Source organism: Platalea leucorodia (genome assembly GCF_965183815.1).
Source record: "Platalea leucorodia genome assembly, chromosome: 7".
NCBI classification, from domain to species: Eukaryota; Metazoa; Chordata; class Aves; order Pelecaniformes; family Threskiornithidae; genus Platalea; species Platalea leucorodia.
Genome location: NC_138829.1, coordinates 40,740,744 through 40,767,435, shown reverse-complemented (window position 1 = coordinate 40,767,435; position 26,692 = coordinate 40,740,744). Strand labels below are relative to the sequence as shown.

General features: G+C 40.5%; 1 protein-coding gene across 2 annotated transcripts in view; it reads right to left on the bottom strand.

The window, feature by feature from the left end:
- The window catches only part of SIPA1L1 (signal induced proliferation associated 1 like 1), a 156,197-nt gene that overhangs the window by 119,427 nt on the left and 10,078 nt on the right, over positions 1 to 26,692 (bottom strand). For both annotated transcript variants that reach the window (XM_082317672.1, XM_082317673.1), the window contains exon 2: positions 17,453 to 17,529. The gene's annotated coding sequence lies outside the window, so the exon portion shown is untranslated. The remainder of the gene's footprint in view (positions 1 to 17,452; positions 17,530 to 26,692) is intronic.

Below are 26,692 nucleotides of genomic sequence, written 5' to 3'. Positions count from 1 at the left end.
GACCAAACATTGACAAACTCCAAGCTGCTTTAAGTTTTCCAGTATCTTGGCTGGACTTTATTGCTAGCAATCCTGCTTGGCCCAGCAAAACTTCGTTCACCAGTACCAAAGTACCAAGGAGTATATGCTATACATGCTTAACAGCTCCACAGGACACAGCGATCGGTGGACATCCCTCTTCTACCTTCCCGGGATACGACAGCACCGCATTTCATCAGCCACTACCAAGGAGGCAATACAGCACCTGCATGCTGCCACCCCGCAAGCCCTTCAAACCAGCACAGGCCAGCGTTACCACCAAAAGCAACAGCCAGATAATATGCTCCTTCTCCCCTACTGTCAGCCATACGGGCAGCTGGATTGAAGAACTGCTCCGGATTTAAAGTATGCACCTAATTAATAGCTTTACGAAGACATACTTGAGCTCATTTCTTATCCAACTCAACTAACCACTGACCGCATTTCAGGGGAGAAGACAGAGCTGGAGATGAGAAGTGACCGTAGAAGAGTGACAGCCGCAGTGCGGCTCTGAAATGCTCCTGGAGGTACAGCATGAAACAAAAGTCCCTGTGTAAAGTATAAAATGTAATTATCTGGAAAGCGTGCTGCCTTCCCTCTTCTCTCAAGTGGAAACAAAGATGAAAGCTTGCGCAAGGGCACACAGTACCTTCTGCAAAAGACAGATGGCAAAAGCATTAAGCCTATACTCTTACAGCTACTGCGCATGTTAAAAATACCACTTACAGAGAGACCTCCTTTCTGCTCCGTTTTATAGGGGGAGTGCATAACGCCCTTCCTAAGCTCAGGGGTTAAATCACAGAATCATAGAATACCAGGTTGGAAGGGACCTCAAGGATCATCTGGTCCAACCTTTCTAGCACAATCTAGATGAGATGGCCCAGCACCCTGTCCAGCTGAGTCTTAAACGTGTTCAGCATAGCAGAGTCAACCACTTCCCTGGGGAAATTATTCCAATGACTCACTGTTCTCATTGTGAAAAATTTACCTGTCGTGTCCAATCGGAATCTCCCTGCGAGTAACTTGTACCCGTTATCCCTTGTCCTCACCGTGTGACTCCTTGTAAAAAGGGAGTCTCCATCGCCTTTGTAGCTCCCCTTTAAGTACGGGTACATGGTGATGAGATCACCTCTAAGCCTCCTTTTCTCAAGGCTGAACAAACCCAGCTCTCTCAGCCTATCCTCATAGGGCAGGCTTCCCAGACCCTTGATCACCTCAGCGGCCCTTCTCTGGACCCCCTCCAGCCTCTCCACATCTTTTTTGTATAACGGGGACCAGAACTGTATGCAGTATTCCAGGTGTGGCCTGAGAAGCACTGAGTAGAGTGGGATAATGACTTCTTTATCTCTGCTGGTGATGCCCTTTTTGATGCAACCCAGCATCCTAGTGGCCGCCTTGGCCGCAGCAGCGCCCTGTTCACTCATGTTGAGCTTCCTGCCCACCAGGACCCCCAGGTCCCTTTCCACGGAGCTGCTCTCCAGTCAGGTGGATCCCAGTCTGAGCTGCACTCCTGGATTTTGTTTTCCCAGGTGCAAGACCTTACACTTGTCTTTGTTAAAACTTCATAAGGTTCTTGTTAGCCCACTCTTCCAGCCTATCCAGATCTTCCTGCAGGGTGGCTCTCCCTTCCAGAGTGTCTACTTCCCCACTCAATTTGGTGTCATCTGCGAACTTCATCAGGCTACACTTGATCCTGTTATCCAGATCACTTATGAAGATAGTGAATAGCATTAGGCCCAATATCGATCCCTGGGGGACCCCACTTGTGATGGGTTGCCAGTTTGAAAAACAGCCATTTACCACCACCCTTTGGGTGTGGCTCATCAGCCAATTCCTCACTCACTGCACAGACCACTTGTCCAGGCCCTAACACATCAGCTTCTCCAGGAGGAGGCTGTGGGGAACCATATCAAAGGCCTTGGAGAAGTCCAAGTAGACAACGTCAACCGCTCGCCCCATGTCAACCAAGCAGGTCACTTTATCATAGAAGGCCACCAGATTTGTCAGGCACGATCTGCCTTTTGTGAAGCAGTGTTGGCTTTTCCCAATCACGTGCTTCATTTGACTCATGATGGCCTCCAAGAGGATCTGTTCCATGACTTTCCTGGGGATTGAAGTAAGACTGATGGGCCTATAATTTCCTGGATCCTCCCTTGAGCTCTTCTTGTAGATAGGGGTAACATTTGCCTTCCTCCAGGAAGGCAAAAACATTTACTTGAGAATTGTATTGCATTCCCTGAACTTCCCTGGACGCAGCTCTGTCACCAGAGGGCAGGTGTGCATGCCTACCTGCATCCAGACGGGAGGCAGCACCTACCATGGGTACCGGCAGATTTGGGGGCAGCTGATATATTACGACACAAGTAGCATTCATTATTCCACACACCAGTTTTCATTCACCTACGGCACGTGCCGAGTTTTCTCTCCCATCGGAGGAGAAGCATGTCAGAAGATCTGCTTGACATATGCCCTTTGTGGGGAACGCAGGAATTTGCTCTAGCCTAGCAATTAGTACTGCAGTCCACCTTCAGTCTTCTCTAAAACAAATGATCAAGTAAAAAATTCTAAAACATCACAATCAAAAGACTAACCTGGAAAAGCCATTATATTGTTAGACAACTTCTTCTTTTATGTGTATATATATAGATTGTTACTATACAAATGCTCAATTAATTCTTCAAATAGCCACTTTTTGCTGCAAAATCTCTGCTTTGTTCACCACATCAACTTCGATAGTGAATAAAAGCATTTGACAGAATTACATTTAATATTTTCATTACTAAATCTAATGTAGACAATAGTTCTTCCGACTTTATATCAAAATACATGCCATAATCAAGACTTTCCTTGGACAAGGCGTGTGCAATGAGACACCCCATGCACTGATCCTCAAGGATAAAATTATTAAAGAACTACATTTAGGAAGGGCTATCCTCATGTACTTTAACAAGCGAGATGTTCACAGCAGCAAACCATACTTCTAATGAAACTGGATGTCAGTTTTATATGGGAGATAACTGAAGAGACAAGAACTTACCACCTACACAAAATAATTGTGTTTATAACTTCTTTAGCATAAAACTGATTTTCAGAAAAAGCATGTTTACTTTCAGAAAAGTTTTAAATGTAAAGTGGGCATTAACGAACTACAATTGTTGTTATGCATGCAAGGAAAAAAACCCAACATATTCATATTCATTTAGCTGGCCACAAGCATTTTGCAGTTTTGTTCTGAATAGCAGCCAATGAATCTCTCCTGACAGATGATCATTTTATTTTCATTCTGAAATTCCTCTCAGCTTTGAGGTTTCACTGGAGCGTCATTTACTTAAAAAATCTTCACTTTGCTATCTACAGTGAAGTTAGGAAAGCATGTCTGCACAACTTGAAGTGCTGACTGAAGTTCACTCTGCACTAGGTAAAACTCAGGTGCCAAAACCAATAGAATAAAAGACACTTCTCACCAGTTGATCCCTATATAATCTCCCCCCGCCCCCCAATTTCACCATTTCTACACATATAAAGCCAAACTCATGAGAAACAACTGAGTAATTGCCCCTTGTGCTGGTTTTGGCTGAGTTAATTTTCTTCATAGTAACTAGTATGGGGCTATGGTTTGGATTTGTGCCGAAATCAGCGTTGATAATACAGGGATGTTTTCATTACTGCTGAGCAGTGCTTACACAGAGTCAAGGCCTTTTCTGCTCCTCACCCCACCCCACCAGCGAGGAGGCTGGGGGTGCACAAGAAGCTGGGGACACAGTTGGGACAGCTGACCCCAGCTGACCAAAGGGATATCCCACACCATATGATGTCATGCTCAGCATATAAAGCTGGGGGAAGGAGGAAGGGGGGGACATTCGGAGTGATGGCATTTGTTTTCCCAAGTAACTGTTCTGTGTGATGGAGCCCTGCTTTCCTGGAGATGGCTGAACACCTGCCTGCCGATGGGAAGCAGTGAATGAATTCCTTGTTTTGCTTTGCTTGTGTGCGCAGCTTTTGCTTTACCTATTAACTTGTCTTTATCTCAACCCATGAGTTTTCTTACTTTTACCCTTCCAATTCTCTTCCCCATCCCACTGGGTGGGAGTGAGCAAGCAGCTGTGTGGTGCTTAGTTGACAGCTGGGGTTAAACCACAACACCCCTATACAAGAGGTAATGTAACCTTCAGTAATATTTGTTAGTACTTCCTAAAGCTTTTGCATTTTCAATTCTTTTTTAAAGTTATTCAAGCTTTTTTCCCCATAATCTCACAAAACTCACACCACCATTTTTGTAGTTCAGAGGCACGCTACTTCAAAAAAATCAGTATGTGCAACTGAAAACTGCAATCATAGAAAGCTGGTAAAGATGTCTTTTCTGCATCAATAAAATATCCTTTAACTTTTTCATAATCTTCAAAACTTCCACAATTCATTGTGTTTGATGATTTTCCAAGAACAACAGTATTTTCAAATATGATTATTACAAATATTTTCATTAATGCAAACAAAAGTTTTCAGCTCACTTGTTTGTTTACGTAAACATTCAAATATCTTAGTGGGTGACAGGATGAAATTAAGGTTTGACATATTACAAAGTTGTCGTGGTTTAACCCCAGCCAGCAACTAAGCACCACGCAGCCGCTCGCTCACTCCCCACCAGTGGGATGGGGGAGAGAATCAGAAGGGTAAAAGGGAGAAAACTCGTGGATTGAGATAAGAACAGTTTAATAATTGAAGTAAAATAAATTAGAACAGTTAAATAGGCAAAGCAAAAACCGTGCACGCAAACAAAACAGAACAAGGAATTCATTCACTACTTCCCATCGGCAGGCAGGTGTTCAGCCATCCCCAGGAAAGCAGGGCTCCATCACGCGTAATGGTTACTTGGGAAGACAAACGCCATCACGCCCAATGTCCCCCCCTTCCTTCTTCTTCCCCCAGCTTATATACTGAGCATGACGTCATATGGTATGGAATAGCCCTTGGGCCAGTCTGGGCCAGCCCTCCCCCCGGCTGTGCCCCCTCCCAGCTTCTTGTGCACCCGGCGGAGCAGGGGAAGCTGAAAGAGTCCTTGACCAGTGTGAGCGCCACTTAGCACCTATTCAGAGACAGCTTAGCACTACTTAGCAAGAACCAAAGCATCAGTGTATCATCGACATTGTTCTCATCCTAAACCCAAAACACAGCCCCATACCAGCTACCAAGACGAAAATTAACTCTATCCCAGCTGAAACCAGGACAAAAGTAAATGTAGGTGAATTCTTCTTCCTATTACATTCAGTTAAACGAAACTTAAATAAAAGTAAAATCAGCATGAAACCACCACAGATATGCCAACTAAAAGCATTTCACAGAATGGAGATTTTAAACATACAAAAATGGAGAATAGGACTCTACTTCTACCAAAAAGTTTAAGACAGTGGTTTGCATTTTGGTTTTTCTTACATAGTAATGTTCTATTTTTTTTTTTTTTAAATAAATCAGTTATCCCATATATCTTTAAAAGTCACATTATTGTCTGCTTGAAAAGAAAACTGTCATTAGACTATGGAATAAACAAGAAGCAGAACTGTGACAGTTGAGGATCCAACAGCACCATGGTTGCTGGCTCCTCTAAACAAGTAATACTAAGGAAGACTAATTTCCAATAGACATATAGCATGTTGTTGATTGATTTTCTACGTTAATTATATTTAAACTGGAGCCAAAGTTCTTCTCATGTCCATTAAAGCTCCTCTTTTTTTCCCCACCAGTACTACTTAGAGTCCCTACTACAGTCCCCCCAGGCTTCCAGCTCAAATTCTAACCCAAATGGCAGTATGTTTAGTTTCCACTTACCCTTCTCCTACTGAATTTTCAGAGATTCATACTGAATCTCCTGATGATTTCTTGCTACATGCCCTGTCTGCTCAACCCGTCAGGCATACAAGAGGTGCATCAATAGTATTGTAACTGGAGTGATAAAGATGCTGATCAGCCCATTTAGTGACAGTGCTCAGGTGCAGAAGTGAAACCACAAGAGAATCAAAATAAAAAGATGAAATAGAAATAAAGTGAGGAGAACTACAACAAATCTACAGCAATGTATGACTAGAAAAAAAAAAAAATCTTATGACCAAACAGGTCATACAGCAAGTCCGTAATTTGCACTATGTAAGCACAGATGCTACTGAGTCTCTCCTTTTGTTAAGACTGCTATAGACTCATTTATCTAACCTTAACAATGCTGCACTAAAATATTCTATAACATAAAAATTGTCATGCCACCACCAATACAGAAGTCCATCTCTTGATTATTAATTCATGAGGTCTTTCACAAAACATGGCATGTGTTCACAATTAGCAAAATTAGCCCACTCTCCTGGCAGCTTCACAGGACTCACTGCAACTACCCAGAACTCCTAAGCATAAGCCTGCATCTGAGTACTTTTTGCATGCAAAATATAATAGCATGCAACACACATGCTGCTGTCACCTGAAAATTTCCAGGTTCCTCAATAAGCTGACTTAAGCACTTCATATAGTCTTATGTAGCTCTTAACGTCCTAGACACAGAACATTCCTGGGTTGCTTGATCTGTAAGATCTATTCATTAAATGCTCTCAACCCAAACAGCTAGCTCAAGAATTACATCTCCAGCATTTTTAAACAAACTAATTTCTTAGTCACATTTTAGGGGTTTTGATCCCAAGTAAAGAATTCCTGCAGACTTTGGAATAAACAGCATCTATTACTGGGCACTTAGTGTCCCCTCCAAGCAGTTAAAAATGAAAAGAATGTTGTTTATCATCTTAAAATAGCTCTCAGTTAAACACTAATCATTACCATCGGTGAAAAAGACAATTTCAGTCGTATGGCATTTAAGTTCTACCCTTAAAATACTGTGTATTACAGGTCCTCCTGGCACTGTATTTTGTGGTTTGACATGCATTTTAAAATTCCTCTTCCCATGATTTCTCAATTTCTCAGTTTCACAAAAATATCTCACATCTCCTTGGAAACCTGAACACAACACAACAAAGACTGCTGGCTCTAATGCTTAGAAGCAGGTTAGAAAAAGAACTGCATTCCCTTGCTAGTTAGGATGGCGTTTAACACTTCATTTCTCTTTACTAATATACCTAACAAGAATCACTCTCCCCCCCATTAATTTTCTTATTTGCCTTCACAGCTGTTCACTCAAATCCTGTTGACTCCTTCACTACTAACTTGCACTCACCTTGAGGTTTAATGAGTTTTCTCAGCATCTATGTAGAAAAACGTAAGCAATTTAAGGAGGCTGGCAATACCCAAGCAATACTCCACTAAGAAGTAAGCCTGCCCCTGCAAAACTGGCAAGAATGAAGAGAACTAAGACACCTTTTGCAGAGATATTTATAATCTTCATCTACATCAACTGGTTTCTATACTCTTGATCAGCACAGGATACCAAAAACCAACAAACTAATTTCTTTTGGGTCCCGTGCCCATCTGTAGCTGCCATAACCCCTAGTTTGGGAATTGCTGTTTAGATATTAATGTTGCTGCTAGTACCAGCAAACAACATCTGCCCCCCACTTCATCAATCCTTTAAATACCACTCTAGTTGCAGTAAGGAAAAAAAAGTGCTGCTTCATTTTGGATGTAGGACTGCTAAGGGAAGCACAGACACCCCCCTATCCCCAAAAAGGGGCTGTTCCCCAGCATTGTAGTCCTGTGCCACGTTCTGCTCAGAGCAGCACTTTGCTGCAGCACTGTTGCAGGTTCAGTCCTCTTGCAAAGCCACCTTCATTGTTACAATAAAGCATACATTCCTCAATTAAAAGCTAAAATTCTGAAGGTACTTCCTACGAATTATGCATCTTCAGTGGCATAAGATGAGAAAAAATTCTCTCTCACAGGAATCAATGGCATTTTCTCAACTGAAGCACGGTAGGAAATTTGAATCATCCAGGTAGTGCAGTTCAGCTGAAAGCCTTGCAGAGACAGGAACCAAGAATAACAAGCAGCATGGAAATATCAATATGAAGGGGAAAATCAGGAAGATGATGATCCCCACCACCACCGCTCTGAAAAGGACAGAAAATGGCAAATGAAAGGCAGAGCAAGAATTTGCTTCCCAGAAGACTACAAGAGCAAGAAAATGTGTTCAACTAAATTGAAAGCTGACAAGTTCACCATGAACAAAAAGGAATACTTCATACCTCTACCTAAGGAACACACTGCTGAGGGATATGGGATCGCAAAGTCAAAAGCTTAGCAGTATTAAAAGGGGAGAACAAAAGATAAAATTACATTGTAATAGAAAATATTTAAAAACAAAGAGCTGGAAAAGATACAAATGTCTGAGTTTTAAGACACAAGCCGAACTAACAAGATCTCAGAGATACACCCTGGAGTATATTATTGTCGTAACTGCCTATTGTAGATTTTTTTTTTGCATCATCATCCCAAGCATCTGTTACTACTCCTAATTAAAGAACAGATGGTCTGACCCAATATGGCAATTCCTATGACCCTATATTTATCAGCAGGTGGGGAAATTAAGTTTTGAGGTCTCAAGCAAGCAAAGCAAGATTAACAAAAACAGATAGCTAAATAGGTCTCAAAGCCATCTGGTATATGACACTTACTGCAAATGATATTCTTGAAGATTATGTACAGTGTATTTTCCATGCTCTCTGTACTGAGAAAACAGCCTTCCACAAACTCCACCAGATGCAAATGTGTCTTAACTCCAGAAACACAGAGATTATCAAGCTAATAAATGAATTCTTTTTCATGTTAAACTAGTGAAGCACAGCTATTCCAGCTGTACAGTGAAATTTGTATAAGTGGAAGAAGTCAGCATGTTCAGATAAAAGCTAGAGGCCATTTTCAGTAAAAACTTCTGATAAGGTCATCACACACCAGTAAAAGAAACAAAGAAAACAACATAAGCAAAGGGAATAAAAAGCATAAGAAGGTATACTTTTGCCTATATGTTTTCAGTGCAGGTTGAAAACGTGCAGGTGCACTGTGGAAACCTGCATTCCCAAATCTGATAATAGATGGAGATGACAGCTTGAAATTAATTAATCCACACAAGAAGAGAACGTGAGACAGGTATTAACCAATAAGGCAGCAGTAGCATATGAAAGCAAGTACACTTCTTTAAGTGAGTCATGTCCCTCCCTCCTCCTCCAAGAAGTCTTTCAAGCTTTACTGGTAAAAAGGGCACTTCTGGTAGCATGCACCTGTATGGATATTTTTTTAGTACTCTGTTGGGAAAAAAAAATTAGAATGGATGAAAAGTTGTACATTCATGAGTCAGGGGAGCTTCTGATGAGCCTATGTTCTGAAAATATGCATACCAACCTCATTAAGTTGCCAGGAAATAGTATTATTGTAACAAAATAAATAAAAATTGCCCTTTCCACTTCGAAACAGTCACAGGGAATGAGTTAGTACACATGTTCTTAAATTAAGAATCACCTGAAGGAGACTGAAGCAACAAGGAAACTGGTTACCAGGGCATTCTGTGTGAAGACACCAGAAAGATGCTCTTCAGCCTAACTTGGAAGCAGCATTCAATTGGTACCAGCAAAAGCAGAAAACTAGCCAAAACAAGAGAGCCTCCTTGCAGTACATGCCAGCAAAGCACCTCTGCTATGGCTAATACAATTTTATGATACCATTACCAAGGAAAGTAAAGTACTTCGAGCATTCTATACAAACCTTATTAATTTTCTCTAAATAAACCAGACAGATGAGCTGATTTCTTGCATGTGGAGAATTTAATGAAAAATCTCCAGATAATTCCTCAAAAGGAAAGCTTAAGTCTCCAAGACACTCCTATGTTACAGATCTCCAAGATGCAGAGAGGAAGGCTACTCTCATGCTCATCACCCCTTCCCTACTAGAAACGTGGACATCATTAACCTGCTTCACAGAAAAACTGGTCACAACTTTCTGCGTTTGTTAGTTCATAAAAATTTCAGCACTTGGGAGCGGGAGGTGGAGTCAAGCCACTCATAGTGTTTAATTCAATTTATCTCTCTTTTTTTTTTGTTAAGTAATTTTCGCTACAATCTTGGAACTGATTTATAGATAGACTGTTTTAAGGCTGTATATTAACAAAGCCTTAAAAGACACTACTGAAAGGTTTTTTCCCCTGCCGTTTTTCTTCTCAGACCATTGTACCAGTCATTTACTTTGTCAAGCATTATTCTGTATTTAAAACCTACTTCTAAACATAACTAGTAAGCTGTGAAGTGCTCAACTTTTGTATGGCTGCCACTTAAAGTGTGCTCTCACTCACCATTAGATGTGACTGGTTCAAGTCAAACTCCCCATCATTTGGTTGTCTGACACTTACTACAGCTACAAATTCTGTGTCAGGGATAGTAACTTGCCAGGGTCTCAGTTAAAAAGCACATTTCACGCAATCATTTACCACTGAAGAGTAACTTCTCTATCGTATATAGAAGTTAAAAACCCCCAATCCTAACAAAAAATTCATTCCACTGTACGAAGCCAAGCACCCCCTTTGTGTGCATGTGATGAGGGGCACACGCAGGGGGAGGAACAGAACAGAAATAACTACGTTTGGCTTCAATCCATTACTTAATTCCATTAATTGAAAAATATTCAAAGATATTCTTAAACATGGAAAAATTGACATAGAAAAAACAGATCGAATGGTTGTCCAAAAGTACCTTGGGGGAAAGTGAGTTCAATACATACAAATGACAGCGATTGAATATATGAAGTCATGCTATACTGACTTAGTTAAACCAATGTCATCCCTGTGCATGAATGCTCTTATATAAGGTTAAGCCCATTTTTTACCAATCTACCTTGTTATTTACCAGGAATATTTCTACTTCAGGACTCATCTCACCTTTTCTAGACTGTAGGAAAAAAGACACTAGACATTCCTATGTATTTTTTTTTGAGTAGATTTATGATTTGACATTCCACAGCATAGACACCAAATTAAACATGCACATATACGAGCTGAAGAAAATAGTACACAGAAATCAATTGGTTGTCTACAAATTTCCGTATCAATCTAAATATACCTACATTAAGTATTGAATTATTGGATTATATTAGAAAAACAAGTCTGATGTAATAATGGCACTTTTCTGAATTTTTCCACTTGTTCCCAGTGAGTTTAAAAATAGAAAGTAAGCAAGCTTAATGCATCCATAACAGAAAACATTACTGAAACTGCTAAAAAGGGGACTATAGTGAAAAAGCAAAAGCTGTGATGGCACATTTCATGCAGTCTGGTGCAGAGAGTTGTAAGGGGGGTGGGGGGGTGGGTGTAAGACCTGCAACCATCAGACTCGCCTAGAGCCCAAGCACCTTTTGGAGAGCAGACTACGCTCTCACCCTGTAATAAGGTTTTTCAAACTGACACTGCACATGCCAATAACGCAGTACTCTACAGTGGTTAAGTTCTGAGAACATTACGCCACTCGCATCATCTTCACCCCCTGCTCTCTCCTTTGAGGGCATCGATATAAAGAGAAACAGGGCAACAGACAACTCAAAAGAGCTAGAAAACACAGTTAGGAAAAGATGAGGTTTAACAGTTCTTAAGTTATTTAGGGCGCAAGAAAGCCCTTTAGAATCAAGGAAAATAAAACATCTGCAAAGGGGAGAAAAGCAAAAAGTCTGCAGCATGCTCTCTAAGGCAACACTTAAGAGTGTTTAACAATAAAATTAAATATGAATCCATAAGGCAATAACAAACTAATAATAAAATGCAACACCAGCCTCATTTATAAATCTTCCATTTAATATACAAGTCACTGTGGCCCAACTCCTTTTTTAAAGCTTTCTGAGGTCCTCCTCTTGCACCCGCTGAATACATACTATGTCATTTAAAATGCACTGTTATGTTGATGCAGAAATTGCACCATAAAACTTGCATTTGAAAGTTCTTGTTTTTTCTCAGATTTCTGTTTGCCACAAAAGGTAAAATTCCATACACATTTTACAGCACAGTAAAATCTAAACATTGTGACTAGATGCGCAGGTGAATTACACCCACGTTTCTGATTTAGCCTACATGTTATTGCATTTGCTGTTTTTAAGGAGGGAACAATGCATGGGTGCACTTTTACACATAAAAATTTAAAAGGAAGTTCCCCAATTAAAATATTTTCCCTCTGGATACAGTAACTTTTAACGTGCGCACATGAAAAGAGCTATGGTGACACCTTGACAGGCATCTGAAAGACACTGACAGCCAGCAGACCTTTATAAAGAAGAAAATATTTTACAGTGATAAAAAACCAAAAGCATCCATATGAGTATTTGGTTACACCCAGTTACAACTTGGAATCACTGTAAACTTGACTGGTATAATACAATGCTGAAGCTGTTTTCACTTTCCACAACAATTTAAAGTACTGCTGCTAAGCATCAAGGAGGCATTTGAGGTGCAAATGTTCTTACTGAACCCTGCTTTGAAAGTTTGATATAAAGCGTATCATACCCAACTTCTGTAAATATTAAACATGGCTGTAAGCACAACAACTTTATTGACAGGTAAAGCAGATCCACTCCATAGTTTCTGAAGAGTTTCAAAACTTAATAGAATGCTGACTAGGGGGAAAAAAAAATCTTATCAAAATAAACTTTACAGCAGTGATTTTCACTGGCTGTTGTTTCAGATGGGTGTTTGTATATTATTTGTTACAGAAAAACCTTCAAATTCCTACACTTATGAATACATCCCCATTGGAATATGTTTGTTTCTATATTCTTGAACACACAGCAATTTTAAGTATCCTTAACATATATTCGATGTCTCAGCTAGCACTAGCTGGAAAGAAGAATTGCCAATATCCATGATTCATAATAATATTTTCAAAACCTCTTCTGTATCTTCATACACAAGGCAGTTTCCACTAGCGTGTACATGAGCTTAGCAAAAGGAAAAGTCTTCTCAGGACTCATAAGAGCTCCTAAAGTGCTCTTCACTCAGCTACTCAATTTCTGCAAAACCGTTTTACTGTCAGAAACTTCAGAAGGTGAGGTCTCTCTCCCCCAGGAAAATTCTTGGAGGAAACAGGCAGTTAGCAGCAGCTCACGAAAAACCACCTGCCTTCTTTCAAGACAATTTTTCCATGAAGCCCCGATGCAACACCCTTGGCCTCATTAATCAGCCACACAAGTCTAAGGGCAGAGCTCTGAAAAGCACCATAGAGACACATGCAGTTGGGGTGGGAAGGGAGCATTCGCAACCCTCCGCACCTTCTGCAACCAGAGCACCAGGAGCTCTACACAATACAATGCAAAAATACAAACAAGGAAGGAGGTTGATGACTACAGTTAAATGGGGGCAGCCTCACTGATGAGAAGTCAGAGACATCAACTATCATCCTGCCTAGTCTGGGAACCACCAAGACGACTATCAGATGCTTCCAAGTTGACCCTCAGGCTTTCTATTTTCTTTCTGTCTGATTATTTTGTTCACCATTTAGTAAGACATATTGAATTATTCCTATCCTATCGCTCAATTGCACGGTTATCAAAAATATTTTGGTCTACAGATGATGGACAGGCTCTAAATTCCACTGCTGGTTCACACACCACAACCTGAGAACAACCACTGGTGAACTATATGAAAGCAATAGATTTTCTTTAATGATTTCTTTTTAAGTAAACTTTGGGGTGTAATCCATCAAATTGATAAGTTGTTGGCTGCCCTTGCTTCTCTTCAAGGTGCTCCAGCTAAGCTCATTGCTAACCCATCAAATAACTTGCTTATTTCCTTATGTCTCCAGTTATTTTAAACTGAAATGCGACAGCACAGGCTCTTAACCATTCTTCTGTTGCTCCATACTTTGCACTGTTTGTGGCAGTTTCCCCAGTCACTGGCCTACTCCTTTGATGTCTTCAAGTTCATAAGTCTGAACTTCTAAAAATAAATTTAGTGTATTTTTTAAAAACTAAAAATAACACTGGATGATTAGATGAAATTGCAGGCAAGACAATTATACTCGTGAAACCAAAATAGATTTGGTACCAGTACATAGTGTTTACATAAAGCAGGTGGAAGAAAAAGGACGCTCTGCAGTTTTTGTTGGATGCACTGAAATCAAACTTTTTGTCAAATCCTCTCCTAGTTCAAGTTCCTTCACATAAATACTATACTTTTACATTTGAAAACCAGACCATCTGAAATACTATGAAATCCTTTTATATAAAATATGAGCAATTAAGTCAATAACTAAGGCTTCAACCTTTTGTCACTCTGGCATAGGATGGGGTTTTTTTTAGATGAGACAAAAGGTCAAAGGTTTCTGTGTTGGAGGCTTCAGTAATCGCACTATTATTTGCTGGTTTTACCATTGAGAGGTTTATGCAGTAAGCCATCTATATTTGTCATTCATTCCATATACCAAAAACCTGATGAGAATTTTAAAATTTGGATTCTGTAGAAAGCAATAGACGTCACAACTGGCATTTTTATGGTACCACTACTACGACTACTAAATTCATACACCTGCTTTCATAACCATGGACCAGCTCTCTCTCAAAGGATAGCTAGCAGAGATAGTCCATTTTTTTTCCTGTTTTGAGTAGTCTGCAAACTGACTCTGATTTTTAGAGAGGCGAGTCCTATTACTTAACTATTCTCTAGGCTGCCTGGATGCAGTTTTCAGCTACGGATGCTGCAAACTGTTCAGTTTAATTATTTTTGTTATTTACATTATAGTAGATGAAAATCCTTCCTATTAGCAGAGGAATACAAGGGCCTGTTTTTAGTACGAGACAAAAAAAACCACTCTTCCATTCTTTTCCTACATGAAACTTCAACAGCCACTATTCAATTAGTTAAGGACAAACTCATTCACACAATTCTTTCCAAACAGTAGCACATATACAAACACACAATTGGGTAGAAGTTGTCAGTGAAAGGCAGGAACTAAAACATAGTACACAACCACAGATGTTTCAATCCAAGTAAGAAGCAGCACAACATCAGTCCATTACCAACTCAGTTCCCAAGACCTTCACATTGAGACCTGTCTTCCCTCTCACACCGTAGCAGATGGGGAAGCAGGGCTGTTTCTGGCTTGCCCCAAACCTTTGCAACCCCCAGCCACCCAATCCCCCCCAGTTTAACAAGCCAAACAGCCTTCTACACCCCTTTTCTCTCTCCCACCCCAATTCCTGTAACTCCAGCTGAAGCAGCTCCGGTTCTGTCTAACCCAACTCCCCCCTTCCAAACTTTGGCCCTACTTGTCTCCTGCTCCCCTCAGCACCATTTTTCTGGCTTCCCAAAAGGAGAAAACCAAGAGCTGAAGAGGAGATAAGGGAAAATCCTTATCCAGTGCATGTTGCATGTCCTCAGTAAGCCCGTCCTATCATAAAGGAATTGCTGTTTTATCAGATAAACACTGTATTATTTTCAAGAGACCACAATGGGGTCCTAACGAGAAGACTCTTTCATGAGCTTATGCAGCTGGGGAAACACGAGATACCTACATCACAACACACGCACACAAGAGGAAATAATTATGGTACTACACACAATCTTAACTTTTAATAGCCATGATTCCAGAGAATTCAATGTGTCATCTGAACAGTCTCCTAAAATGTGCTGCAGCATAGGATTTCTGAGAAATATTTTACAGTGGGAAAACACACAGCTGTATTCTCCTAGACTTTCCTATTTTTCTGCACTGCAAAACGTCAATTGTATGTGTCTATAGTCTCGAGCTGTCTAAATGCCACCCCACTGATCCATCCAATCTGCATTAGGGACAAAACAGATATTGATATCCACGAGGCCCGCAGGGGCTGAGCTGGGGCCCCTCGCCGAGCCCGGGGCTGCAGTTTAACACCACGGCTCCAGCTCAGTTCACGGCCTGCCGCTGCCAGGAACAGGAAGGCTGAATCCTCCCGTCTCTTCCATTCCTCCCTTCTCTATTCCTGGCCTACAGTCATCTCCTCGCATTACAGACACATTCAGCTTCCAAACCAATAGAAAACTAATCCAGTAACAAAAACTAAATCAGCCTCCTTTTGCTGAGACAATGCAGCAGATCAACTTATGGTAAGCATGAGAACTAGGGAGAGGAACAGAAGAGAGGGGAGGAGCAGAAACTAGACTTCAAACTTTCAGGGTACTGCTTACCTGTAATGCAAAACCACCAACCCTAATTTAAGTCTACAGACATTTCCAATAAACTTTACTATATCCAAAAGATTTTAAGAACTTGTGTATGCCTCCCAAATTAGAGGAGAAAAAGCAAAATATAGCACATGTATATGGAAAACTCATGGCTCAACTAAATTGAAATTAGCCCGCATTACAGCACTGAAAGGAATGTCTCTTTGTGAGGGCAAAATACACCTAAAGGTCAACTTACCCCACAAATTTCTATTGCATAGCTACTTGTGAAGCTGTTTATTTCCCTGAAAATGTACGCTTCTAAATTGGGGAGAAAACTCTCACAATTCCTTTTACTCAAGCTGAAGCAAGCTTTGTTACAAGCATGCATAGTCCTTTATTCATACTGTACCACATACTGCAAACACCATCTCAGTAGCCACTGACAACTGCTGACCTTACACTATGAGCTTCAGAACAAAGTTAAGACAAAATACAATGTTTAAGGAACTGATTAACATATACAATGCATTCAGAGCATAAAAATTAGTATTTCTAGCAGAGAGAAGCTTTGAAGACTGGCCTTCACAGTATTCATATCTAAAGAAGCACATACACAGTTCTTCAGCAATCCCAGTAAACCTCTACTACCACAATTCCATCTTAATAATGGATCTAAGTGCAAATGAAGATCTCGCTGGGTGCTTATCTTCATACACGTAGATATTTGCACAGACCTGGTTAGCCGTACTCCTGTGACAATCTAACTAGTTCTGAGACTGCTGGCAAACCGAGTTAAGTAGGCAGCTCAAGTCCCTCCCTTTTCCTCCTGCTCAAAATTTCTAAACCAGAAAAATAAATCAATCCCTTAGTTCTTCTCCAATATGGTTCTTACAATCCAGAGTGGAGCTTTTGGCTTTCATTCCAGCACTTATTCCCAAAACACAGCTGTAAAGTATAAAAATCAATTAATAATGTTTGGATCTAAGACAGCTCACCCAGACACTACGCAGGACAGATTTACTATTCTCATCGTTAAATAAAACATTCAGAAATCTCCAGAGACTTGTTTTTCACAAATGTTGACAGAGACAAGTTCTGCTTTTGTTATCACTGTCTAAGCTTATAATAGGAGTATACTATTCATTTCAAATGACCAAAGCCAAAGAAAAGGAGCTTCCCTTGAGCATCGATCATTATTCTCAATTATGAATCACAAAAACCATGTTATCTACTAAAACTATCCAGTTTTTAAACTGTTCAGACTTCCCTGCACACCCACATTCTTATTAACGCATTCAACTAATTCATATTATGAATTTTATTTTCATAGAAAAGACCTCCACTTACAGAAAAATGGTTCCTCTTGAAAATATCACAGGCATTTGAAGAAGGGCACAGGAAATCTCTCTTCAAAGATGCAGCAGCTGGTAAAATAAAGACAAAACTAAACAAAATATACAGATAGAATAGTCTTGTTCAGAGTTAACTAATCCAAGATCTAGATAGCCAATGAGTTGGAGAACGATATTCCTGAAAAAAAGAACCTTCTACTGAGAGCATCTGCCACAAAATCTCAGCAGTATCAAACAGCAGTACTTTCACAGAATGGTCCAAACCATCCAGGACTTTTTAGAACCAAACAAGCACTTTCCCTATCGTCAGAACCTCCTCTTGTTACTCATCCCTGCTCACTGCTTATAAATCAACTCCTCCCACCCTTCCTTGTCCTGTTCCCTCTCTCCTTTCCCCTTTATTTCTTTTAAACAGTCTCCAGCTCTTACGGTCTTTCCTTCCTCTCCTCCGAGCGCCCAGCCCTGTCTCGCAGCCTAGCATCTTCTCCTTTCTTTGTGTTCTTCAGCCCTCTGGTATTTGAATCACAACCGTTTCCTCCCTCCGCTCTGCGCTGGATGCCAACACTGACAGCACTACCAGTACCGAACAGATTGTCCCTGCACTCTCATTTCGGAGACCCACTGCTCATGGAGGCTGATACTTCAGAGGAAAGCGATGCGAGGAGAAGACACGCTCAGGCACTGCGGCCACACACCAGGGTAAGCTCAGGTGCCCCGCCAGACCCTGTCCAGCCAGCATTATAAACAGTGAGTGAAGCAAAAATGGGGGTCCTTCAGCAAACTTAGCTGCCAGCACAGTAAATGTAAACTTAGTGTGTGAAATCTGTCAAAGCTAAAAATCTTTGACAAAAAGGGCTTAAATTGGGACAGGTGTTTTTTGGGTGGTGTTTTTTGGTTTTTTGGGGGGTTTTTTTTGTTTTTTTTTTTTGTTTGTTTGTTTGTTTTACAGTACAACAACCTCCCTCTAAGTTCCAAACAATGGGACTGCTAGAGCTACTCATTTAAATAACTGCAGGTTAAGCTAAACAAAATAATGGGTTTTTTTCCTGCTCTACAGGTCCCAGAGCTCTGACCAATGAGTCAAGACAGGCCAGCACTAACATTCCCAGAATGGCTTTTAAGGCAAACGATCACCAATGCAGACTTGCCTTACAACACCAGGCTGTGAAACTCGGTAAATTAAGGTCTGCGTTCTGTTCAGCAGGGCAGGAGAAGGCACGCAGCCGTAGGCAGCCAACTCAAGATATGCCACCCTCGCTCATCAAGCAGAGTCACTCAGAAAGGATCATTTTTAGGTAGTAAAAAATCACGAGCAAACCCTGACATAACAGTTTCAAGAACTAAACCGTACAGCTTCCTACTGTGCAGGACAGTTTTATCTAAATGCATCAGAACCTGTGCTGAAACACAACCCGCCATGAAATACTTGATTAGCTGAACTAAGCAAGGAATCTAAGAGATGCCCCCTGTGCTTAACAAGGCAATACAAGCACATGTGCTGTGCACTGGAGTTCAGACTTCACACACCCATCCTCTCTCACTATTCCTCCGTGAAACACCCTCGAACAACCATCAAATCATCAAATGCGGGAAGCCAGGACCACCCCTTCCAAAGGGGGCACCAGCTTAAAAGCATTCAGTGAATTAACAGGTAGACCAAACTCAAGGATATTCTATTTAACTTAGTAATTTTTTTCTATTTGCAACTTCTATTGTGTAAGCTGCCTACTTTATCCTCTGATGGCTTTACCATCTGAGGTTTTTGGTTTTCCTTTTTAAATCTGCTTGGGACTTTTAAGAAAACGAACAACTATAACTACAATTTGAGTAGCAGGCTTTATTATTTCAACAGCTGTTCACAAGTGAGATTAATTCCACTAACGATGCAGAAAAGAAGATAAATAGAAAAGAAAAATCAACCTTCACTCAAAAGTGTAACGTTTTCCTAAGGTCAGTAATGTAGTTCTGTTGCTTTAGGTCTTACAACTTTTATTTTTAGCAAAGATCCTTACATTTTCTTTCCAGTTAAAAAAGGCAAACTAATGTAAAACTCTGCTGCGCAACTGCATTTTCAGTCCTCCAGCCATTTGGAATTATTTTCTACTTGTCGTGCACTTGAAATGCCTTCCCAGACATGACAGATTAAACAGAAGCCCATGCGTCAAGTAGAAGTTATCAGAAAACCTACATGGAAAAAAATACTAAACCAGATTGAATTTGCATCTGTTTTGTCTTCCATTGCACTTTAATGTCTTGATTTTACCAGTATAGTCTATTTTACAGAATTAAGTAGAGGAAGAGATACAGTATTTTCTTGGTGTAGGGGTTTTAGTGTGCTGTTTGAGCAGTGTAATTGGCAGGACCAGCAAAGAATGTTCAATACCGGTTCAGTAATTCACAGAAGAAATTTGTCAAACAGCAACCGTTTAGGAAAAGAGCCATTAGAGATTTCTGGATAGTCTCCAGTTGCCATAGCTTCAGCTTTCAGCACATGTAGCTGTGCTACAGCTACTTGAACACACTTTTTGAACTGTGGTCCTTTACTAAGCGTTTCCAGTCACCACAGGCAGAGACCTATCAGCCAGGCAGTCCTGAGATCTATATTACAGTGTACATTTATAAGATACCTAGCAATAGTGTATGTTGCTGAAGTTACAGCAAGTCTGCTCAAATGACAGATACCGTACAACAAAAATAGTCACACAGGCCACTCACTTGTCTGGCTTTTTATATCTTCGCAAGCCAAGAACCTCCTTCTCTGAGCTCTTTTATACTGTTCTGACTCAGGCAAGAAGACCTTTAAGTCAGTCCTAGTCTTGCCCAGATAGGAACTGCAGAAAAACATCATACATGCCAGTAGGTGGTTAGCAATACCAACACAGAATTAGTTATTCCTTCCAAGTCTTCCTGAGTGAAACACCAGTCCAGTAAAACTCTGCAAGATAGTTTTGGGGGTGGTGGGCTAGAAATCTCACTCACATACAACAAAAAAATATATTGGGTTTGCACGGCAAGGTTTTGGTAGCAGGGAGGACTGTAAGGGAGCCTTCTGTGAGAAGCTGCTAGAAGCATCCCCTGTGTCCGACAGAGCCAGCGCCAGCCGGCTCCAAGACGGACCCACCACTGGCCAAGGCCGAGCCCATCAGCAACAGTGGTAGCACCTCTGGGATAACATATTTAAGAAGGGGGAAAAAACCTGGGCAATTGCAGCCAGAGAGAGGAGTGAGAATATGCAAGAGGAACAACCCTGCAGACACCAAGGTCAGTGAAGAAGGAGGGGGAGGAGGTGCTCCAGGCGCCGGAGCAGAGATTCCCCTGCAGCCTGTGGGGAAGACCATGGTGAGGCAGGCTGTGCCCCTGCAGCCCATGGAGGTTAATGGTGGAGCAGATCTCCACCTGCAGCCTGTGGAAGACCCCACACCAGAGCAGGTGGATGCCCAAAGGAGGCTGTGATCCCCTGGGAAGCCCACGCTGGAGCAGGTTTGCTGGCAGGACTTGTGACCCGACAGGGGACCCACGCTGGAGCAGTCTGCTCCTGAAGGGCTGCACCCTGTGGAAGGGACCCACGCTGGAGCAGTTTGTGAATAACTGCAGCCCGTGGGAAGGACTCATGCTGGAGAAGTTCATGGAGGACTGTCTCCCGTGGGAGGGACCCCACGCTGGAGCACGGGAAGAGTGTGAGGAGTCCTCCCCTGAGGAGGAAGGAGCAGCAGAGACAACGTGTGATGAACTGACCCCAACCCCCATTCCCCGTCCCCCTGTGCCGCTCGGGGGGAGGAGGTAAAGCAAATCAGGAGTGAAGTTGAGCCTGGGAAGAAGGGAGGGGTGGGGGGAAGGTGTTTTAAGATTCAGTTTTTATTTTCTCATTATCCTACTCCGATTTGATTGCTAATAAATTAAGCTAGTTTCCCCAAGTCAAGTCTGTTTTGCCCATGACAGTAATTGGTGAGTGATCTCTCCCTGTCCTTATCTCGACCCACGAGCCTTTCAATATATTTTCTCTCCCCTGTCCAGCTGAGGACAGGGAGTGATAGTGCAGCTTTGGCGGACACTTGACATTTTTAATTTTGACAAATACCGATACTGCTCTCAAATTCATTAAGAATCAGTCACTTAATGGTGGCTTTTCAATAGCATGCTGGCTTGGATAGCCCACATTGATTCTGAATCTCACCCAGGCCATCAAAGCCTACAGAGAAGGCTAAACCTGCGGTGGCACATAGCATCGGCAATCAAGTTTAGAATCTGATCTAGATAACAAGGGACCCCAATACTCTAGGGCTCCACAAGGAAGTGGCCAAGAATGTTAGCAAAAGTAGCACTCAAAATACATTCTCCAAAAAAAAAAAACAAACAAAAAAAAACAAAAAACAAACAAAAAACAACAACAACAAAAAAAACACACCACAAAACAGAACACAAAAAACCCACCAACTGATTTTGGAATTAGGAAAATTAACACACAGTAAAATCCACCTACTTACAATAAGGTGCAGTAGAGTACATAAAGAACTAGTCTCAATAGTTCCTAAACTATTACTGATTTGCTTTGAGAACTAGTAAAGCACAGGAGAGATCCCAGAACAATATGAAACAGGGTGCATGTCCTTTAACAACAGTGAAGTAGTAAGAAAATACTTAAGAAGCGGTAAGACAAATAACATAATTCTGATGCTTAGAAAGATTTGGATACATTGCTGGGGAAAAAGAAGAGGGGTAAAAATCAATTTAAGTTAGAGGAGAAAGATAAATTACAGTCAGGAAGCCACATCAAACCAATATAACAGTCTCCCTTGGGTAAATGTCTTAGTGAAGCAGCAGGTGTAGTTTATGTAAATGATGCTTCTGACACTGTTCAACATGACCTGGAGACCATAGATCCAAAATAATCAGCGTAGATAAGCATAACTACTGGAAAATTTGCTTTCAGAGAACTAAAGCAGTGGCTCAGTATAAAAAATGGAAGGCATTTCAGGTTGGTCCAGCTAGAACTTGACCTGCAGGAGGTTTTGCTTATAATTTTCATCATTAATTTGGGTGACCAAACAGAAGCCCCCTTGAAGAATCTGCAAATGCCACCAAGCTGGGGGGCAGGAGTTGCAAGGAATATGGAGGAGACGATCCCAGTTCCAGGTGAGCTTGAGAACTCAGGGATTCTAAAGCTGACCAGATAAAAGTACATGCAGGTAAAAGCAAAACAAAATACTGTATGTCTGAAAGAGAGAATTAAAGTAATAATAAAAAAAAAAACCCAAACCACACAGACACACATGCAGAATTAGCCAACTGAACAGTAATAAAGCAGAAAAGAACTTGGGGAGCTGTATTGGATCACAGACTAATTAAGAGTCATAAACCTGATGTTGTTCCAGAAAGGCAAATATTATTCTGGAAGGTATTAAGACTACTGAGCACAAGAAGTTAAAGTATTTCAAGTCTACTCAACACCACTGTCTGAGCTTTGAAATACCACGTAGATCATTCTTATGTATTCTAAGGAATAGATCATAAAATCTGGTTCCAAGGTTACTAAAAACAGTTATATATATTTGGTTTTCAAAGAGGTGTTTACAGTAAATGAAAAAAATATGAGTTGTCTTTATGTATAAATTCATTTTCGTGACTTATTTTAAGTGACAATGCACATGAATGGACTTCTCTTCCCCTTCACCTCCCCTCTGCAAATAGAAAAATTCCTTCCAGCTTCAGTCTCCTCTTTTCTTGGTCTTCTTGTAAAACTAACATGAAATCCTTTAAAGAGAATTAATCAATGCTGTTACCAAAAAAGTTACACGCTCTGCACTAATGCTGATATCCATACCAATTCTATTGCTTTTTCACATTTGGCAATTCATCTCTAAGCAGTCACAATTTTAATCCAAGTTTCAATGTGAGGGTTTTTCCTTTTAGAAAGTGGTTACATTCTGACTCTAGCTGACATCATACACTATGTTTACACCTTTAACATAAAACGATTCGGACTTTCTGGTTGTGCACGCACACATTTATTTTAGCTCTGATTACACATGTATTTTAGCTCTGATTTTATTTTTTAGCTTTGCTGTGAAACAGCAATAATATTCCAACTCATACTTCACCAAAGCCCGACGTGTATTTACATCGGTACCGACAGACTCAGAGCATCTATCACAGTCGAAGTGTCAACAGCACATACCAAAGCATGACACCACCTTTCAGCCTTCTAAAGAATTCAGACTTTCAGCAACTCTTGTTTAGATTTTACACCACCACCACCCCAATTCCTTCATCAACATTCCTTCCTGCCAGCAATTTAATAATAGTAAATTATTCACATACACAAGTTAGTTTCTATGAACCGTTAGATCGAAACAAAGTGTCAAACACACAATTACAACGGCCATAAAACTAGAAACGGAGAGCATTCCCCTTTTCCTTTAAAAATATGTATGCATATTTGCTAGTTCAGAGATCTAAAAGCCAGAATAACACAAAAAAGCAGTTTGAAAACCCAAGGCCTCTTATATATCATCTGAAAATATTGGCTGAAGGACAGAACAAGACTTTGATTACATCTCCAGGACTATTCTAAATCGTCTGTGAAACTAGACCATGAAGTCTGGGTCCAACAGACACACAACGAGAAGGAATGCAAAACTCCTCCACTTACAGAAAGAGTACCTGCAGTACTGCAAGGGGAAAGAAGGTAACCGCTGGCATATGTACAAAAAGTGCAATTTTCTGATACTATGGACAGAATACAGTGTTTTCAGATACACTAGCACCCATTTTCAGAAACAGAACTCAACACCCCATTTATCTATTTGCTGTGTGCAACAGATTTTGTAACGTTTTAAAAACAAACCTTCTTAACATCTCTCATTTGCCTTACATCTGCATTGACAGAGAAAACATCAGGAATCTGGCAAACAAGTTGGAGAAAAACATAAAACAACATGGTAAAAGAAAACAAGTTACCACCACAAGTTACCACATCCACCTGAACAGGGCAGCACCACTATACCTGAAGGGAGATAGAAGCTATGGGAAATAGGGAATAGCGATGCTATCGTTGCCCTACAGAAGGCTGATCTTTCTCCTAACATAGCATTTTTCATTAGGGAACAATTCTCAACCTATTTGTCTCCTGCATTTTGTTATCGTTTGGGAACTTGTGAGTCTGAGCGAATAATGGTGAGCTCTTAAATACTGCAACACCAATATTACTCACCAACAAGTCTTCACCACCAACAACTGCCAAGTATAAGAAAGAAATTTGTGAAGCCTCAATGCCTCTAAAAGGCAAAAACCCACTTTACACGAGGAGACTGACGATTAAAAGAGACAGTAGTAGTATTAACCTGTGGCAAATCAGCAGTACAATTCAAAGCTCATGGCTCCTGGTCCAACATTTCCATTTTTAGACAACAGTTTTTCTACATGCCAGGTAAATCTTTAAGAATCCACCCAAAACACAAAGAAAAAAAGAAAAAGAAAAAAATCACATTAGAAAATAAACAGCTGTCTGAACATCTACTGAAGTCCAGAAAAGAAATCCTTCATCATTGTGAGGGATTTCAGTCTTGAAAAGATTAGCCAGAGGCCTCACAGTATCGTCAACAGAACTCCCTAGGATTGGGGTTTGCTTTTTGTTTTGGGGGTGGGGGAAGGGCTAGTTAAAGCTTCTTTTTCAAAGTATTTTCTCAGAATAAAGATGATTTTATATTAGACCCCATTCCAACAAATGAAAGTTAGTTTATTACTGGATTTAGAATTCTGTACCTGTCCAAATACAAGAAAGCATCATCTGGTTTATATGAAAGCCACAAACTATTGGCCTGTGTTACATTCTATATTGATCGTACTGTTATTATAAAGGTAAACAAGGCTGAGGTTTCTTCTGTTCTTGCCTGCAACAGATCTATCATTACCCTATATACTCATCAGTGTAATTCATGCACTAAAACACACACTGTAAAAACTCTCAGACTAGTAAAAGGGACTTAAAAAAATACTTATGAAATCTAGTTGATAATACAAAATGTTTTCCCTGACTAACAAAGGAATTTACAGCGCTATCTTGCACTCAGGGTAATCTTTGATTCATGTAAACTCACAACATAGAGTGTTATGTTAAGTAAAACCATTGCTTTTGTTTAAAAAGCATCAGCTCTGCATAACATGCAGAAGGCATATAAATATCTTTCTAAATAGTCTCTAAATTTCTCTACTACCTGACAAATCTATAGCCTCTGCAGCTTCAACACGATTTGCAATTTCTTTATATGTATATTTTCTTCAAATCAACATCCAATCCAACTCTTGTCCCCAAAACTTTAGGGAACTTTATCTATTGGTAAAGACTATCCTATATTACCTCCAAGATCATCCAGGTGTACATTTAAAACTAATAAAAATACTAATTACACAGCTATCCTAGAGCAATGCTAGATTACAAGCAGAGCCAAATTATTTGGTGAATATGGGATAGAAGTAAAAACAAGTTAATAAAAATGAGTCTATCACGATTAACAAAGACTAGCAAAGCTCAGTTTCTTACTGATTTGTGCCCTGTGCTCCACAGCGTCTTCCATCTCCACAACTTAATACTTTTAGCTCCATTCCCTGAGAACTGCTCACACTGCACACCCCACCAGGGCAATACACTGGATTTCTCTCCTATCAAGCTACCACTCTGCACAAACTATTTGGAACTTAACATCACTGAGACTTGTATCTATCCATCAAACTGACAGAGATCGGCAGGTTCGAAAGCTGTTAGGAAAGCCTAGACAACATGAAAGCAGGTTTAAAAAACATCACATACATACAAAGTAAGAGTATTTCTGTCCAGTACAAAAATTAGGGGTTTTATTTTAAGCTTCCTCTATCAAAAATATCACAACCAAATAAGAGAACAAATCAAAGCATGTTTTATTTGTTCGCCTTTGTGACAATGTACTCCTGAACCCTGAAGCTACAAAAGGAAGCATCTTCCAAGTACTTTTTCTTCTGATTTGAATTCTCTATATTTACAAAGTCAAACAACACATACTGGACATTCATCCTGAATATACACTAGAACACAGACACATTTTTACATGTACAATCAATTGCTTTGCAGGAAAAAAACATTTTACAGAATTACTTTCTCATAAATTCTTAAGTGGCTGTAAGAGTTGAATTAGAGATGCACAGAAGTCAGTAGCATGGCAAGCAGGATACTTTCATCATAAAGAGCCACATAGAAAAATGC